Below are 19770 nucleotides of genomic sequence, written 5' to 3'. Positions count from 1 at the left end.
TTCGGAACCGAGCTCTGGGTCAAAACTTACGTTTTCTGGCTGAAAAGAGTTCCTTTGCCATTTGGGAGTTAAGCTTTGATCCAACTCCTCAGGGAACGCTCAGATCAGCGAATGGAGTGGTTTTTTAGCTTCCCCGACCCAGGAAACCACTAAGATGGGTATGTGGTTGAAACGAGCTCTGGTTCAATAATTACGTTTTCTGGCTGAATTGAGTTCTTTTGCCATTTGGGCGATCAGCTTTGGTCAGATTAGCGAATAGAGTGGTTCTTTCCTGTCGTGGGACATAACCAATACGTGTTCGTCTTCGAAACTGAACTCTGGGTCAAAAGTAACGTTTTCTCTCTGAATTCAGGTTTTTTGCCAATTCTGGGATACCATTTAGTCTAACTCCTCAGGGAAAGTTCAGATCAGCGAATGGAGTGGTTTTTTTATCTTCCCCAACCCAGGACACAAGTAAGATGTTTACGTGGTTCGGAACCGATCTCTGGGTCAAAAGTTCCGTTTTCTGGCTGAAAAGAGTTCCTTTGCCATTTGGGAGTTAAGCTTTGATCCAACTCCTCAGGGAACGCTCAGATCAGCGAATGGAGTGGTTTTTTAGCTTCCCCGACCCAGGACACCACTAACATGCGTATGTGGTTGAAACGAGCTCTGGGTCAAAAGTTACGTATTCTGGCTGAATAGAGTTCCTTTGCCATTTGGGAGTTAAGCTTTGATCCAACTCCTCAGGGAACGCTCAGATGAGCGAATAGCGTGGTTTTTTAGCTTCCCCGAGCCAGGACACCACTGATGTAATGTGGTTCGGAACGGAGATCTTGGTTGAAACGAGCTCTGAGTCAAAAGTTCCCTTTTCTGTCTTAATTGAGTTCCTTTGCCAATTGGGAGATGAGCTTTGGTCTGATTAACGAATGGAGTGATTTTTTAGCTTTCCTGTCATGGAACATAACCAATATGTGTTTCGTGTTCGAAACTGAGATCTGGGTCAAAAGTAACGTTTTCTGGCTGAATATAGTTCCTTTGCCATTTGGGAGATAAGCTTTGGTCTAACTCCTCAGGTCAGCGAATGGAATGGTTCTTTCGCTTCCCCGATTTAGGACACCACTAATATTTGTATGTTGTTCGAAACTGAGCTCTGGGTCAAAAGTTCCGTTTTCTGGCTGAATTGAGTTCCTTTGCCATTTGGGAGATGAGCTTTGGTCTAACTCCTCAAGGGAAAGCTCAGATCAGCGAATGGAATGGTTCTTTAGCTTCCCCGATTTAGGACACCACTAATATGTGTATGTTGTTCGAAACCGAGCTCTTGGTCAAAAATTTACGTTTTCTCTCTGAATAGAGTTCCTTTGCCATTTGGCAGATAAGCTTTGGTCTAGCAGATAAGCTTTGGTCTACTAACATGCGTATGTGGTTGAAACGAGCTCTGGGTCAAAAGTTACGTATTCTGGCTGAATTGAGTTCCTTTGTCAATTGGGAGTTGAGTTTGGTCTAAGTCCTCACGGAAAGCTCAGATCAGCGAATGGAATGGTTCTTTATCTTCCCCGACCCAGGACACCACTAAGATGTAATGTGGTTCGGAACCGAGCTCTGGGTCAAAACTTATGTTTTCTGGCTGAATAGAGTTCCTTTGCCATTTGGGAGTTAAGCTTTGATCCAACTCCTCAGGGAACGCTCAGATCAGCGAATGGAGTGGTTTTTTAGCTTCCCCGACCCAGGACACCACTAACATGCGTATGTGGTTGAAACGAGCTCTGGGTCAAAAGTTACGTATTCTGGCTGAATAGAGTTCCTTTGCCATTTGGGAGTTAAGCTTTGATCCAACTCCTCAGGGAACGCTCAGATGAGCGAATAGCGTGGTTTTTTAGCTTCCCCGAGCCAGGACACCACTGATGTAATGTGGTTCGGAACGGAGATCTTGGTTGAAACGAGCTCTGAGTCAAAAGTTCCCTTTTCTGTCTTAATTGAGTTCCTTTGCCAATTGGGAGATGAGCTTTGGTCTGATTAACGAATGGAGTGATTTTTTAGCTTTCCTGTCATGGAACATAACCAATATGTGTTTCGTGTTCGAAACTGAGATCTGGGTCAAAAGTAACGTTTTCTGGCTGAATATAGTTCCTTTGCCATTTGGGAGATAAGCTTTGGTCTAACTCCTCAGGTCAGCGAATGGAATGGTTCTTTCGCTTCCCCGATTTAGGACACCACTAATATTTGTATGTTGTTCGAAACTGAGCTCTGGGTCAAAAGTAACGTTTTCTGGCTGAATTCAGGTTTTTTGCCAATTTTGGATACGATTTAGTCTAACTCCTCGGGGAAAGTTCAGATCAGCGAATTGAGTGGTTTTTTAGCTTCCCCGACCCAGGACCCAACTAAGATGTCTATGTGGTTCGATACCGAGCTGTGGGTCAAAAGTTACGTTTTCTGGCTGGGAGATGAGCTTTGGTCTAACTCCTCAAGGGAAAGCTCAGATCAGCGAATGGAATGGTTCTTTAGCTTCCCCGAGCCTGGACACCACTGATGTAATGTGGTTCGGAACGGAGATCTTGGTCAGATTCTCGAATGGAGTTGTTTTTTAGCTTTCCTGTCATGGGACATAACCAATGTGTGTTTCGTGTTCGAAACTGATCTCTGGGTCAAAAGTTAGGTTTCTGCCTGAGTTGGGCTCTTTTGCCAATTCTGATGTAAGCTTTGGTCTAACTCCTCGGGGAAATCTCAGATCAGCGAATGGAGTGGTTCTTTAGCCAGGACCCAGATCAAAACTAAGATGGGTATGTGGTTGAATCCGAGCTCTGGGTCAAAAGTTACGTATTCTCGCTGAATAGAGTTCTTTTGCCATTTGTTAAATAAGCTTTGCTCTAACTCCTCAGGGAAAGCTCAGATCAGCGAATGGGGTGGTTTCTTTCGTTTCCCCGACCCAGAACATCACTAAGATGGGTATGTGGTTGAAACGAGCTCTGGGTCAAAAGTTAGGTTTTCTGGCTGAATTCAGGTTTTTTGCCAATTCTGGGATGCGATTTAGTCTAACTCCTAAGGGAAAGTTCAGATCAGCGAATGGAGTGGTTTTTTTTAGCTTCCCCGACCCTGTACGCGACTAAGATTTGTACGTGGTTGGGAACCGAGCTCTGGGTCAAACGTTCCGTTTTCTGTCTGAATAGAGTTCCTTTGCCATTTGGGAGATAAGCTTTGGTCTAACTCCTCAGGGAAAGCTCAGATCAGCGAATGGAGTGGTTTCTTTCGTTTCCCCGACCCAGGACATAACTAAGATGGGTATGTGGTTGAAACGAGCTCTGGGTCAAAAGTTAGGTTTTCTGGCTGAATTCGGGTTTTTTGCCAATTCTGGGATGCGATTTAGTCTAACTCCTCGGGGAAAGTTCAGATCAGCGAATTGAGTGGTTTTTTAGCTTCCCCGACCCAGGACCCAACTAAGATGTCTATGTGGATCGATACCGAGCTGTGGGTCAAAAGTTACGTTTTCTGGCTGGGAGATGAGCTTTGGTCTAAGTCCTCAGGGAACGCTCAGATCAGCGAATGGATTTCTGGCTGAATAGAGTTCCTTTGCCATTTGGGAGTTAAGCTTTGATCCAACTCCTCAGGGAACGCTCAGATCAGCGAATGGAGTGGTTTTTTAGCTTCCCCGACCCAGGACACCACTAAGATGGGTATGTGGTTGAAACGAGCTCTGGTTCAATAATTACGTTTTCTGGCTGAATTGAGTTCCTTTGTCAATTGGGAGTTGAGTTTGGTCTAAGTCCTCAGGGAAAGCTCAGATCAGCGAATGGAATGGTTCTTTATCTTCCCCGACCCAGGACACCACTAAGATGTAATGTGGTTCGGAACCGAGCTCTGGGTCAAAACTTACGTTTTCTGGCTGAATAGAGTTCCTTTGCCATTTGGGAGTTAAGCTTTGATCCAACTCCTCAGGGAACGCTCAGATCAGCGAATGGAGTGGTTTTTTAGCTTCCCCGACCCAGGACACCACTAACATGCGTATGTGGTTGAAACGAGCTCTGGGTCAAAAGTTACGTATTCTGGCTGAATAGAGTTCTTTTGCCAATTGGGAGATAATCTTTGCTCAGATTAGCGAATGGAGTGGTTTTTTAACTTTCCTGTCATGGGACATAACCAATATGTGTTTCGTGTTCGAAACTGAGCTCTGGGTCAAAAGTAACGTTTTCTGGCTGAATATAGTTCCTTTGCCATTTGGGAGATAAGCTTTGGTCTAACTCCTCAGGTCAGCGAATGGAATGGTTCTTTCGCTTCCCCGATTTTGGACACCACTAATATTTGTATGTTGTTCGAAACTGAGCTCTGGGTCAAAAGTCACGATTTCTCGCTGAATTGAGTTCCTTTGTCAATTGGGAGATGAGCTTTAATCTAACTCCTCAGAGAAAGTTCAGATCAGCGAATGGAGTGGTTTTTTAGCTTCCCCGACCCAGGACCAAACTGAGATGTGTACGTGGTTCGGTACTGAGCTCTGGGTCAAAAGGTAGGTTTTCTGGCTGAATTCGGGTTTTTTGCCAATTCTGGGATACGATTTCGTTTAACTCCTCAGGGAAAGTTCAGATCAGCGAATGGAGTGGTTCTTTAGCCAGGACCCAGGACAAAACTAAGATGGGTATGTGGTTGAAACCGAGCTCTGGGTCAAAAGTTATGTATTCTGGCTGAGTAGAATTCTTTTGCCATTTGGGAGGTAACTTTGGTATAACTTCTCAGGGAAAGCTCAGATCAGCGAATGAAGTGGTTCTTTAGCCAGGACTTAGGAGACAACTAAGATGGGTATGTGGTTGAAACGAGCTCTGGGTCAAAAGTTAGGTTTTCTGGCTGAATTCGGGTTTTTTGCCAATTCTGGGATGCGATTTAGTCTAACTCCTAAGGGAAAGTTCAGATCAGCTAATGGAGTGGGTTTTTTTAGCTTCCCCGACCCTGTACGCGACTAAGATTTGTACGTGGTTGGGAACCGAGCTCTGGGTCAAACGTTCCGTTTTCTGTCTGAATAGAGTTCCTTTGCCATTTGGGAGATAAGCTTTGGTCTAACTCCTCAGGGAAAGCTCAGATCAGCGAATGGAGTGGTTTCTTTCGTTTCCCCGACCCAGGACATAACTAAGATGGGTATGTGGTTGAAACGAGCTCTGGGTCAAAAGTTAGGTTTTCTGGCTGAATTCGGGTTTTTTGCCAATTCTGGGATGCGATTTAGTCTAACTCCTCGGGGAAAGTTCAGATCAGCGAATTGAGTGGTTTTTTAGCTTCCCCGACCCAGGACCCCTAAGATGTCTATGTGGTTCGATACCGAGCTGTGGGTCAAAAGTTACGTTTTCTGGCTGGGAGATGAGCTTTGGTCTAAGTCCTCAGGGAAGGCTCAGATAAGCGAATGGAATGGTTCTTTAGCTTCCCCGACCCAGGACACCACTAAGATGTAATGTGGTTCGGAACCGAGCTCTGGGTCAAAACTTACGTTTTCTGGCTGAATAGAGTTCCTTTGCCATTTGGGAGTTAAGCTTTGATCCAACTCCTCAGGGAAGGCTCAGATAAGCGAATGGAGTGGTTTTTTACCTTCCCCGACCCAGGACACCACTAAGATGGGTATGTGGTTGAAACCGAGCTCTGGGTCAAAAGTTTTGTATTCTGGCTGAGTAGAATTCTTTTGCCATTTGGGAGGTTTGGTCTAACTTCTCAGGGAAAGCTCAGATCAGCGAATGAAGTGGTTCTTTAGCCAGGACTTAGGAGAAAACTAAGATGGGTATGTGGTTCCAAACCGAGCTCTGGGTCAAAAGTTAGGTTTTCTGGCTGAATTCAGTTTTTTTGCCAATTCTGGGATACAATTTATGTGGTTCCGAACCGAGCTCTGGGTCAAAAGTTCCATTTTCTGGCTGAATTGAGTTCCTTTGCCAATTGGGAAATGTGCTTTGGTCAGATCAGCGAATGGAGTGGTTTTTTAGCTTTCCTGTCATGAGACATAACCAATATGTGTTTCGTGTTCGAAAATGAGCTTGGGTCAAAAGTTAGGTTTTCTGGCTGAATTCAGTTTTTTTGCCAATTCTGGGATACAATTTATGTGGTTCCGAACCGAGCTCTGGGTCAAAAGTTCCCTTTTCTGGCTTAATTGGGTTTCTTTGCCAATTGGGAGATAAGCTTTGCTCAGATTAGCGAATGGAGTGGTTTTTTAGCTTTCCTGTCATGGGACATAACCAATATGTGTTTCGTGTTCGAAAATGAGCTCTGGGTCAAAAGTTCCCTTTTCTGGCTGAATTGAGTTCCTTTGCCAATTGGGAAATGTGCTTTGGTCAGATCAGCGAATGGAGTGGTTTTTTAGCTTTCCTGAGATGAGACATAACCAATAGGTGTTTCGTGTTCGAAACAGCTCTGGGTCAAAAGTAACGTTTTCTGGCTGAATTCAGGTTTTTTGCCATTTCTGGGATACGATTTAGTCTAACTCCTCAGGGAAAGTTCAGATCAGCGAATGGAGTGATATTTTAGCTTTCCTGTCATGGGACATAACCAATATGTGTTTCGTGTTCGAAACTGAGCTCTGGGTCAAAAGTAACGTTTTCTGGCTGAATTTAGTTCCTTTGCCATTTGGGAGATTAGCTTTGGTCTAACTCCTCAAGGGAAAGCTCAGATCAGCGAATGGAATGGTTCTTTAGCTTCCCCGATTTAGGACACCACTAATATGTGTATGTTGTTCGAAACCGAGCTCTTGGTCAAAAATTTACGTTTTCTGTCTGAATAGAGTTCCTTTGCCATTTGGCAGATAAGCTTTGGTCTAGCAGATAAGCTTTGGTCTACTAACATGCGTATGTGGTTGAAACGAGCTCTGGGTCAAAAGTTACGTATTCTGGCTGAATTGAGTTCCTTTGTCAATTGGGAGTTGAGTTTGGTCTAAGTCCTCACGGAAAGCTCAGATCAGCGAATGGAATGGTTCTTTATCTTCCCCGACCCAGGACACCACTAAGATGTAATGTGGTTCGGAACCGAGCTCTGGGTCAAAACTTATGTTTTCTGGCTGAATAGAGTTCCTTTGCCATTTGGGAGTTAAGCTTTGATCCAACTCCTCAGGGAAGGCTCAGATAAGCGAATGGAGTGGTTTTTTACCTTCCCCGACCCAGGACACCACTAAGATGGGTATGTGGTTGAAACGAACTCTGGTTCAATAATTACGTTTTCTGGCTGAATTGAGTTCCTTTGTCAATTGGGAGTTGAGTTTGGTCTAAGTCCTCAGGGAAAGCTCAGATCAGCGAATGGAATGGTTCTTTATCTTCCCCGACCCAGGACACCACTGATATATATGTGGTTGAAACGAGCTCTGGGTCAAAAGTTCCCTTTTCTGGCTTAATTGGGTTTGTTTGCCAATTGGGAGATAAGCTTTGCTCAGATTAGCGAATGGAGTGGTTTTTTAGCTTTCCTGTCATGGGACATAACCAATATGTGTTTCGTGTTCGAAACTGAGCTCTGGGTCAAAAGTAACGTTTTCTGGCTGAATATAGTTCCTTTGCCATTTGGGAGATAAGCTTTGGTCTAACTCTTCAGATGAGCGAATGGAGTGGTTTTTTAGCTTCCCCGACCCAGGACCAAACTGTGATGTGTATGTGGTTCGGTACTGAGCTCTGGGTCAAAAGGTAGGTTTTCTTGCTGAATTCGGGTTTTTTGCCAATTCTGGGATACGATTTCGTTTAACTCCTCAGGGAAAGTTCAGATCAGCGAATGGAGTGGTTCTTTAGCCAGGACCCAGGACAAAACTAAGATGGGTATGTGGTTGAAACCGAGCTCTGGGTCAAAAGTTATGTATTCTGGCTGAGTAGAATTCTTTTGCCATTTGGGAGGTTTGGTCTAACTTCTCAGGGAAAGCTCAGATCAGCGAATGAAGTGGTTCTTTAGCCAGGACTTAGGCGAAAACTAAGATGGGTATGTGGTTCCTAACCGAGCTCTGGGTCAAAAGTTAGGTTTTCTGGCTGAATTCAGTTTTTTTGCCAATTCTGGGATACAATTTATGTGGTTGAAACGAGCTCTGGGTCAAAAGTTCCCTTTTCTGGCTTAATTGGGTTTGTTTGCCAATTGGGAGATAAGCTTTGCTCAGATTAGCGAATGGAGTGGTTTTTTAGCTTTCCTGTCATGGGACATAACCAATATGTGTTTCGTGTTCGAAACTGAGCTCTGGGTCAAAAGTAACGTTTTCTGGCTGAATATAGTTCCTTTGCCATTTGGGAGATAAGCTTTGGTCTAACTCTTCAGGTCAGCGAATTTAATGGTTCTTTCGCTTCCCCGATTTTGGACACCACTAATATTTGTATGTTGTTCGAAACTGAGCTCTGGGTCAAAAGTCACGATTTCTCGCTGAATTGAGTTCCTTTGTCAATTGGGAGATGAGCTTTGATCTAACTCCTCAGGGAAAGTTCAGATCAGCGAATGGAGTGGTTTTTTAGCTTCCCCGACCCAGGACCAAACTGAGATGTGTATGTGGTTCGGTACTGAGCTCTGGGTCAAAAGGTAGGTTTTCTGGCTGAATTCGGGTTTTTTGCCAATTCTGGGATACGATTTCGTTTAACTCCTCAGGGAAAGTTCAGATCAGCGAATGGAGTGGTTCTTTAGCCAGGACCCAGGACAAAACTAAGATGGGTATGTGGTTGAAACCGAGCTCTGGGTCAAAAGTTATGTATTCTGGCTGAGTAGAATTCTTTTGCCATTTGGGAGGTTTGGTCTAACTTCTCAGGGAAAGCTCAGATCAGCGAATGAAGTGGTTCTTTAGCCAGGACTTAGGAGAAAACTAAGATGGGTATGTGGTTCCAAACCGAGCTCTGGGTCAAAAGTTAGGTTTTCTGGCTGAATTCAGTTTTTGCCAATTCTGGGATACAATTTATGTGGTTCCGAACCGAGCTCTGGGTCAAAAGTTCCATTTTCTGGCTGAATTGAGTTCCTTTGCCAATTGGGAAATGTGCTTTGGTCAGATTAGCGAATGGAGTGGTTTTTTAGCTTTCCTGTCATGGGACATAACCAATATGTGTTTCGTGTTCGAAAATGAGCTCTGGGTCAAAAGTACCCTTTTCTGGCTGAATTGAGTTCCTTTGCCAATTGGGAAATGTGCTTTGGTCAGATCAGCGAATGGAGTGGTTTTTTAGCTTTCCTGAGATGAGACATAACCAATAGGTGTTTCGTGTTCGAAACAGCTCTGGGTCAAAAGTAACGTTTTCTGGCTGAATTGAGTTCCTTTGCCATTTGGGAGATTAGCTTTTGTCTAACTCCTCAAGGGAAAGCTCAGATCAGCGAATGGAATGGTTCTTTAGCTTCCCCGATTTAGGACACCACTAATATGTTTATGTTGTTCGAAACCGAGCTCTTGGTCAAAAATTTACGTTTTCTGTCTGAATAGAGTTCCTTTGCCATTTGGCAGATAAGCTTTGGTCTAGCAGATAAGCTTTGGTCTACTAACATGCGTATGTGGTTGAAACGAGCTCTGGGTCAAAAGTTACGTATTCTGGCTGAATTGAGTTCCTTTGTCAATTGGGAGTTGAGTTTGGTCTAAGTCCTCACGGAAAGCTCAGATCAGCGAATGGAATGGTTCTTTATCTTCCCCGACCCAGGACACCACTAAGATGTAATGTGGTTCGGAACCGAGCTCTGGGTCAAAACTTATGTTTTCTGGCTGAAAAGAGTTCCTTTGCCATTTGGGAGTTAAGCTTTGATCCAACTCCTCAGGGAACGCTCAGATCAGCGAATGGAGTGGTTCTTTAGCCAGGACCCAGGACAAAACTAAGATGGGTATGTGGTTGAAACCGAGCTCTGGGTCAAAAGTTATGTATTCTGGCTGAGTAGAATTCTTTTGCCATTTGGGAGGTTTGGTCTAACTTCTCAGGGAAAGCTCAGATCAGCGAATGAAGTGGTTCTTTAGCCAGGACTTAGGAGAAAACTAAGATGGGTATGTGGTTCCAAACCGAGCTCTGGGTCAAAAGTTAGGTTTTCTGGCTGAATTCAGTTTTTTTGCCAATTCTGGGATACAATTTATGTGGTTCCGAACCGAGCTCTGGGTCAAAAGTTCCATTTTCTGGCTGAATTGAGTTCCTTTGCCAATTGGGAAATGTGCTTTGGTCAGATCAGCGAATGGAGTGGTTTTTTAGCTTTCCTGTCATGAGACATAACCAATATGTGTTTCGTGTTCGAAAATGAGCTTGGGTCAAAAGTTAGGTTTTCTGGCTGAATTCAGTTTTTTTGCCAATTCTGGGATACAATTTATGTGGTTCCGAACCGAGCTCTGGGTCAAAAGTTCCCTTTTCTGGCTTAATTGGGTTTCTTTGCCAATTGGGAGATAAGGTTTGCTCAGATTAGCGAATGGAGTGGTTTTTTAGCTTTCCTGTCATGGGACATAACCAATATGTGTTTCGTGTTCGAAAATGAGCTCTGGGTCAAAAGTTCCCTTTTCTGGCTGAATTGAGTTCCTTTGCCAATTGGGAAATGTGCTTTGGTCAGATCAGCGAATGGAGTGGTTTTTTAGCTTTCCTGAGATGAGACATAACCAATAGGTGTTTCGTGTTCGAAACAGCTCTGGGTCAAAAGTAACGTTTTCTGGCTGAATTGAGTTCCTTTGCCATTTGGGAGATTAGCTTTGGTCTAACTCCTCAAGGGAAAGCTCAGATCAGCGAATGGAATGGTTCTTTAGCTTCCCCGACCCAGGACACCACTAAGATGTAATGTGGTTCGGAACCGAGCTCTGGGTCAAAACTTATGTTTTCTGGCTGAATAGAGTTCCTTTGCCATTTGGGAGTTAAGCTTTGATCCAACTCCTCAGGGAACGCTCAGATCAGCGAATGGAGTGGTTTTTTAGCTTCCCCGACCCAGGACACCACTAACATGCGTATGTGGTTGAAACGAGCTCTGGGTCAAAAGTTACGTATTCTGGCTGAATAGAGTTCCTTTGCCATTTGGGAGTTAAGCTTTGATCCAACTCCTCAGGGAACGCTCAGATGAGCGAATAGCGTGGTTTTTTAGCTTCCCCGAGCCAGGACACCACTGATGTAATGTGGTTCGGAACGGAGATCTTGGTTGAAACGAGCTCTGAGTCAAAAGTTCCCTTTTCTGTCTTAATTGAGTTCCTTTGCCAATTGGGAGATGAGCTTTGGTCTGATTAACGAATGGAGTGATTTTTTAGCTTTCCTGTCATGGAACATAACCAATATGTGTTTCGTGTTCGAAACTGAGATCTGGGTCAAAAGTAACGTTTTCTGGCTGAATATAGTTCCTTTGCCATTTGGGAGATAAGCTTTGGTCTAACTCCTCAGGTCAGCGAATGGAATGGTTCTTTCGCTTCCCCGATTTAGGACACCACTAATATTTGTATGTTGTTCGAAACTGAGCTCTGGGTCAAAAGTAACGTTTTCTGGCTGAATTCAGGTTTTTTGCCAATTTTGGATACGATTTAGTCTAACTCCTCGGGGAAAGTTCAGATCAGCGAATTGAGTGGTTTTTTAGCTTCCCCGACCCAGGACCCAACTAAGATGTCTATGTGGTTCGATACCGAGCTGTGGGTCAAAAGTTACGTTTTCTGGCTGAATAGAGTTCCTTTGCCATTTGGGAGTTAAGCTTTGATCCAACTCCTCAGGGAAGGCTCAGATAAGCGAATGGAGTGATATTTTAGCTTTCCTGTCATGGGACATAACCAATATGTGTTTCGTGTTCGAAACTGAGCTCTGGGTCAAAAGTAACGTTTTCTGGCTGAATTTAGTTCCTTTGCCATTTGGGAGATTAGCTTTGGTCTAACTCCTCAAGGGAAAGCTCAGATCAGCGAATGGAATGGTTCTTTAGCTTCCCCGATTTAGGACACCACTAATATGTGTATGTTGTTCGAAACCGAGCTCTTGGTCAAAAATTTACGTTTTCTGTCTGAATAGAGTTCCTTTGCCATTTGGCAGATAAGCTTTGGTCTAGCAGATAAGCTTTGGTCTACTAACATGCGTATGTGGTTGAAACGAGCTCTGGGTCAAAAGTTACGTATTCTGGCTGAATTGAGTTCCTTTGTCAATTGGGAGTTGAGTTTGGTCTAAGTCCTCACGGAAAGCTCAGATCAGCGAATGGAATGGTTCTTTATCTTCCCCGACCCAGGACACCACTAAGATGTAATGTGGTTCGGAACCGAGCTCTGGGTCAAAACTTATGTTTTCTGGCTGAATAGAGTTCCTTTGCCATTTGGGAGTTAAGCTTTGATCCAACTCCTCAGGGAAGGCTCAGATAAGCGAATGGAGTGGTTTTTTACCTTCCCCGACCCAGGACACCACTAAGATGGGTATGTGGTTGAAACGAACTCTGGTTCAATAATTACGTTTTCTGGCTGAATTGAGTTCCTTTGTCAATTGGGAGTTGAGTTTGGTCTAAGTCCTCAGGGAAAGCTCAGATCAGCGAATGGAATGGTTCTTTATCTTCCCCGACCCAGGACACCACTGATATATATGTGGTTGAAACGAGCTCTGGGTCAAAAGTTCCCTTTTCTGGCTTAATTGGGTTTGTTTGCCAATTGGGAGATAAGCTTTGCTCAGATTAGCGAATGGAGTGGTTTTTTAGCTTTCCTGTCATGGGACATAACCAATATGTGTTTCGTGTTCGAAACTGAGCTCTGGGTCAAAAGTAACGTTTTCTGGCTGAATATAGTTCCTTTGCCATTTGGGAGATAAGCTTTGGTCTAACTCTTCAGATGAGCGAATGGAGTGGTTTTTTAGCTTCCCCGACCCAGGACCAAACTGAGATGTGTATGTGGTTCGGTACTGAGCTCTGGGTCAAAAGGTAGGTTTTCTTGCTGAATTCGGGTTTTTTGCCAATTCTGGGATACGATTTCGTTTAACTCCTCAGGGAAAGTTCAGATCAGCGAATGGAGTGGTTCTTTAGCCAGGACCCAGGACAAAACTAAGATGGGTATGTGGTTGAAACCGAGCTCTGGGTCAAAAGTTATGTATTCTGGCTGAGTAGAATTCTTTTGCCATTTGGGAGGTTTGGTCTAACTTCTCAGGGAAAGCTCACATCAGCGAATGAAGTGGTTCTTTAGCCAGGACTTAGGCGAAAACTAAGATGGGTATGTGGTTCCTAACCGAGCTCTGGGTCAAAAGTTAGGTTTTCTGGCTGAATTCAGTTTTTTTGCCAATTCTGGGATACAATTTATGTGGTTGAAACGAGCTCTGGGTCAAAAGTTCCCTTTTCTGGCTTAATTGGGTTTGTTTGCCAATTGGGAGATAAGCTTTGCTCAGATTAGCGAATGGAGTGGTTTTTTAGCTTTCCTGTCATGGGACATAACCAATATGTGTTTCGTGTTCGAAACTGAGCTCTGGGTCAAAAGTAACGTTTTCTGGCTGAATATAGTTCCTTTGCCATTTGGGAGATAAGCTTTGGTCTAACTCTTCAGGTCAGCGAATTTAATGGTTCTTTCGCTTCCCCGATTTTGGACACCACTAATATTTGTATGTTGTTCGAAACTGAGCTCTGGGTCAAAAGTCACGATTTCTCGCTGAATTGAGTTCCTTTGTCAATTGGGAGATGAGCTTTGATCTAACTCCTCAGGGAAAGTTCAGATCAGCGAATGGAGTGGTTTTTTAGCTTCCCCGACCCAGGACCAAACTGAGATGTGTATGTGGTTCGGTACTGAGCTCTGGGTCAAAAGGTAGGTTTTCTGGCTGAATTCGGGTTTTTTGCCAATTCTGGGATACGATTTCGTTTAACTCCTCAGGGAAAGTTCAGATCAGCGAATGGAGTGGTTCTTTAGCCAGGACCCAGGACAAAACTAAGATGGGTATGTGGTTGAAACCGAGCTCTGGGTCAAAAGTTATGTATTCTGGCTGAGTAGAATTCTTTTGCCATTTGGGAGGTTTGGTCTAACTTCTCAGGGAAAGCTCAGATCAGCGAATGAAGTGGTTCTTTAGCCAGGACTTAGGAGAAAACTAAGATGGGTATGTGGTTCCAAACCGAGCTCTGGGTCAAAAGTTAGGTTTTCTGGCTGAATTCAGTTTTTTGCCAATTCTGGGATACAATTTATGTGGTTCCGAACCGAGCTCTGGGTCAAAAGTTCCATTTTCTGGCTGAATTGAGTTCCTTTGCCAATTGGGAAATGTGCTTTGGTCAGATTAGCGAATGGAGTGGTTTTTTAGCTTTCCTGTCATGGGACATAACCAATATGTGTTTCGTGTTCGAAAATGAGCTCTGGGTCAAAAGTACCCTTTTCTGGCTGAATTGAGTTCCTTTGCCAATTGGGAAATGTGCTTTGGTCAGATCAGCGAATGGAGTGGTTTTTTAGCTTTCCTGAGATGAGACATAACCAATAGGTGTTTCGTGTTCGAAACAGCTCTGGGTCAAAAGTAACGTTTTCTGGCTGAATTGAGTTCCTTTGCCATTTGGGAGATTAGCTTTTGTCTAACTCCTCAAGGGAAAGCTCAGATCAGCGAATGGCATGGTTCTTTAGCTTCCCCGATTTAGGACACCACTAATATGTTTATGTTGTTCGAAACCGAGCTCTTGGTCAAAAATTTACGTTTTCTGTCTGAATAGAGTTCCTTTGCCATTTGGCAGATAAGCTTTGGTCTAGCAGATAAGCTTTGGTCTACTAACATGCGTATGTGGTTGAAACGAGCTCTGGGTCAAAAGTTACGTATTCTGGCTGAATTGAGTTCCTTTGTCAATTGGGAGTTGAGTTTGGTCTAAGTCCTCACGGAAAGCTCAGATCAGCGAATGGAATGGTTCTTTATCTTCCCCGACCCAGGACACCACTAAGATGTAATGTGGTTCGGAACCGAGCTCTGGGTCAAAACTTATGTTTTCTGGCTGAAAAGAGTTCCTTTGCCATTTGGGAGTTAAGCTTTGATCCAACTCCTCAGGGAACGCTCAGATCAGCGAATGGAGTGGTTCTTTAGCCAGGACCCAGGACAAAACTAAGATGGGTATGTGGTTGAAACCGAGCTCTGGGTCAAAAGTTATGTATTCTGGCTGAGTAGAATTCTTTTGCCATTTGGGAGGTTTGGTCTAACTTCTCAGGGAAAGCTCAGATCAGCGAATGAAGTGGTTCTTTAGCCAGGACTTAGGAGAAAACTAAGATGGGTATGTGGTTCCAAACCGAGCTCTGGGTCAAAAGTTAGGTTTTCTGGCTGAATTCAGTTTTTTTGCCAATTCTGGGATACAATTTATGTGGTTCCGAACCGAGCTCTGGGTCAAAAGTTCCATTTTCTGGCTGAATTGAGTTCCTTTGCCAATTGGGAAATGTGCTTTGGTCAGATCAGCGAATGGAGTGGTTTTTTAGCTTTCCTGTCATGAGACATAACCAATATGTGTTTCGTGTTCGAAAATGAGCTTGGGTCAAAAGTTAGGTTTTCTGGCTGAATTCAGTTTTTTTGCCAATTCTGGGATACAATTTTGTGGTTCCGAACCGAGCTCTGGGTCAAAAGTTCCCTTTTCTGGCTTAATTGGGTTTCTTTGCCAATTGGGAGATAAGGTTTGCTCAGATTAGCGAATGGAGTGGTTTTTTAGCTTTCCTGTCATGGGACATAACCAATATGTGTTTCGTGTTCGAAAATGAGCTCTGGGTCAAAAGTTCCCTTTTCTGGCTGAATTGAGTTCCTTTGCCAATTGGGAAATGTGCTTTGGTCAGATCAGCGAATGGAGTGGTTTTTTAGCTTTCCTGAGATGAGACATAACCAATAGGTGTTTCGTGTTCGAAACAGCTCTGGGTCAAAACTAACGTTTTCTGGCTGAATTGAGTTCCTTTGCCATTTGGGAGATTAGCTTTGGTCTAACTCCTCAAGGGAAAGCTCAGATCAGCGAATGGAATGGTTCTTTAGCTTCCCCGACCCAGGACACCACTAAGATGTAATGTGGTTCGGAACCGAGCTCTGGGTCAAAACTTATGTTTTCTGGCTGAATAGAGTTCCTTTGCCATTTGGGAGTTAAGCTTTGATCCAACTCCTCAGGGAACGCTCAGATCAGCGAATGGAGTGGTTTTTTAGCTTCCCCGACCCAGGACACCACTAACATGCGTATGTGGTTGAAACGAGCTCTGGGTCAAAAGTTACGTATTCTGGCTGAATAGAGTTCCTTTGCCATTTGGGAGTTAAGCTTTGATCCAACTCCTCAGGGAACGCTCAGATGAGCGAATAGCGTGGTTTTTTAGCTTCCCCGAGCCAGGACACCACTGATGTAATGTGGTTCGGAACGGAGATCTTGGTTGAAACGAGCTCTGAGTCAAAAGTTCCCTTTTCTGTCTTAATTGAGTTCCTTTGCCAATTGGGAGATGAGCTTTGGTCTGATTAACGAATGGAGTGATTTTTTAGCTTTCCTGTCATGGAACATAACCAATATGTGTTTCGTGTTCGAAACTGAGCTCTGGGTCAAAAGTAACGTTTTCTGGCTGAATATAGTTCCTTTGCCATTTGGGAGATAAGCTTTGGTCTAACTCCTCAGGTCAGCGAATGGAATGGTTCTTTCGCTTCCCCGATTTAGGACACCACTAATATTTGTATGTTGTTCGAAACTGAGCTCTGGGTCAAAAGTAACGTTTTCTGGCTGAATTCAGGTTTTTTGCCAATTTTGGATACGATTTAGTCTAACTCCTCGGGGAAAGTTCAGATCAGCGAATTGAGTGGTTTTTTAGCTTCCCCGACCCAGGACCCAACTAAGATGTCTATGTGGTTCGATACCGAGCTGTGGGTCAAAAGTTACGTTTTCTGGCTGGGAGATGAGCTTTGGTCTAACTCCTCAAGGGAAAGCTCAGATCAGCGAATGGAATGGTTCTTTAGCTTCCCCGAGCCTGGACACCACTGATGTAATGTGGTTCGGAACGGAGATCTTGGTCAGATTCTCGAATGGAGTTGTTTTTTAGCTTTCCTGTCATGGGACATAACCAATGTGTGTTTCGTGTTCGAAACTGATCTCTGGGTCAAAAGTTAGGTTTCTGCCTGAGTTGGGCTCTTTTGCCAATTCTGATGTAAGCTTTGGTCTAACTCCTCGGGGAAATCTCAGATCAGCGAATGGAGTGGTTCTTTAGCCAGGACCCAGATCAAAACTAAGATGGGTATGTGGTTGAATCCGAGCTCTGGGTCAAAAGTTACGTATTCTCGCTGAATAGAGTTCTTTTGCCATTTGTTAAATAAGCTTTGCTCTAACTCCTCAGGGAAAGCTCAGATCAGCGAATGGAGTGGTTTCTTTCGTTTCCCCGACCCAGAACATCACTAAGATGGATATGTGGTTGAAACGAGCTCTGGGTCAAAAGTTAGGTTTTCTGGCTGAATTCAGGTTTTTTGCCAATTCTGGGATGCGATTTAGTCTAACTCCTAAGGGAAAGTTCAGATCAGCGAATGGAGTGGTTTTTTTTAGCTTCCCCGACCCTGTACGCGACTAAGATTTGTACGTGGTTGGGAACCGAGCTCTGGGTCAAACGTTCCGTTTTCTGTCTGAATAGAGTTCCTTTGCCATTTGGGAGATAAGCTTTGGTCTAACTCCTCAGGGAAAGCTCAGATCAGCGAATGGAGTGGTTTCTTTCGTCTCCCCGACCCAGGACATCACTAAGATGGGTATGTGGTTGAAACGAGCTCTGGGTCAAAAGTTAGGTTTTCTGGCTGAATTCGGGTTTTTTGCCAATTCTGGGATGCGATTTAGTCTAACTCCTCGGGGAAAGTTCAGATCAGCGAATGGAATGGTTCTTTATCTTCCCCGACCCAGGACACCACTAAGATGTAATGTGGTTCGGAACCGAGCTCTGGGTCAAAACTTATGTTTTCTGGCTGAATAGAGTTCCTTTGCCATTTGGGAGTTAAGCTTTGATCCAACTCCTCAGGGAACGCTCAGATCAGCGAATGGAGTGGTTTTTTAGCTTCCCCGACCCAGGACACCACTAACATGCGTATGTGGTTGAAACGAGCTCTGGGTCAAAAGTTACGTATTCTGGCTGAATAGAGTTCTTTTGCCAATTGGGAGATAAGCTTTGCTCAGATTAGCGAATGGAGTGGTTTTTTAGCTTTCCTGTCATGGGACATAACCAATATGTGTTTCGTGTTCGAAACTGAGCGCTGGGTCAAAAGTAACGTTTTCTGGCTGAATATAGTTCCTTTGCCATTTGGGAGATAAGCTTTGGTCTAACTCCTCAGGTCAGAGAATGGAATGGTTCTTTCGCTTCCCCGATTTTGGACACCACTAATATTTGTATGTTGTTCGAAACTGAGCTCTGGGTCAAAAGTCACGATTTCTCGCTGAATTGAGTTCCTTTGTCAATTGGGAGATGAGCTTTAATCTAACTCCTCAGGGAAAGTTCAGATCAGCGAATGGAGTGGTTTTTTAGCTTCCCCGACCCAGGACCAAACTGAGATGTGTATGTGGTTCGGTACTGAGCTCTGGGTCAAATGGTAGGTTTTCTGGCTGAATTCGGGTTTTTTGCCAATTCTGGGATACGATTTCGTTTAACTCCTCAGGGAAAGTTCAGATCAGCGAATGGAGTGGTTCTTTAGCCAGGACCCAGGACAAAACTAAGATGGGTATGTGGTTGAAACGAGCTCTGGGTCAAAAGTTAGGTTTTCTGGCTGAATTCGGGTTTTTTGCCAATTCTGGGATGCGATTTAGTCTAACTCCTAAAGTAAAGTTCAGATCAGCGAATGGAGTGGGTTTTTTTAGCTTCCCCGACCCTGTACGCGACTAAGATTTGTACGTGGTTGGGAACCGAGCTCTGGGTCAAACGTTCCGTTTTCTGTCTGAATAGAGTTCCTTTGCCATTTGGGAGATAAGCTTTGGTCTAACTCCTCAGGGAAAGCTCAGATCAGCGAATGGAGTGGTTTCTTTCGTTTCCCCGACCCAGGACATAACTAAGATGGGTATGTGGTTGAAACAAGCTCTGGGTCAAAAGTTAGGTTTTCTGGCTGAATTCGGGTTTTTTGCCAATTCTGGGATGCGATTTAGTCTAACTCCTCGGGGAAAGTTCAGATCAGCGAATTGAGTGGTTTTTTAGCTTCCCCGACCCAGGACCCAACTAAGATGTCTATGTGGATCGATACCGAGCTGTGGGTCAAAAGTTACGTTTTCTGGCTGGGAGATGAGGTTTGGTCTAAGTCCTCAGGGAACGCTCAGATCAGCGAATGGATTTCTGGCTGAATAGAGTTCCTTTGCCATTTGGGAGTTAAGCTTTGATCCAACTCCTCAGGGAACGCTCAGATCAGCGAATGGAGTGGTTTTTTAGCTTCCCCGACCCAGGACACTACTAAGATGGGTATGTGGTTGAAACGAGCTCTGGTTCAATAATTACGTTTTCTGGCTGAATTGAGTTCCTTTGTCAATTGGGAGTTGAGTTTGGTCTAAGTCCTCAGGGAAAGCTCAGATCAGCGAATGGAATGGTTCTTTATCTTCCCCGACCCAGGACACCACTAAGATGTAATGTGGTTCGGAACCGAGCTCTGGGTCAAAACTTACGTTTTCTGGCTGAATAGAGTTCCTTTGCCATTTGGGAGTTAAGCTTTGATCCAACTCCTCAGGGAACGCTCAGATCAGCGAATGGAGTGGTTTTTTAGCTTCCCCGACCCAGGACACCACTAACATGCGTATGTGGTTGAAACGAGCTCTGGGTCAAAAGTTACGTATTCTGGCTGAATAGAGTTCTTTTGCCAATTGGGAGATAAGCTTTGCTCAGATTAGCGAATGGAGTGGTTTTTTAACTTTCCTGTCATGGGACATAACCAATATGTGTTTCGTGTTCGAAACTGAGCTCTGGGTCAAAAGTAACGTTTTCTGGCTGAATATAGTTCCTTTGCCATTTGGGAGATAAGCTTTGGTCTAACTCCTCAGGTCAGCGAA

This window comes from Natrix helvetica (assembly GCF_964273705.1).
Source record: "Natrix helvetica genome assembly, chromosome: 9".
NCBI lineage: Eukaryota > Metazoa > Chordata > Lepidosauria > Squamata > Natricidae > Natrix > Natrix helvetica.
Note: the sequence above shows the minus strand (reverse complement) of the source record.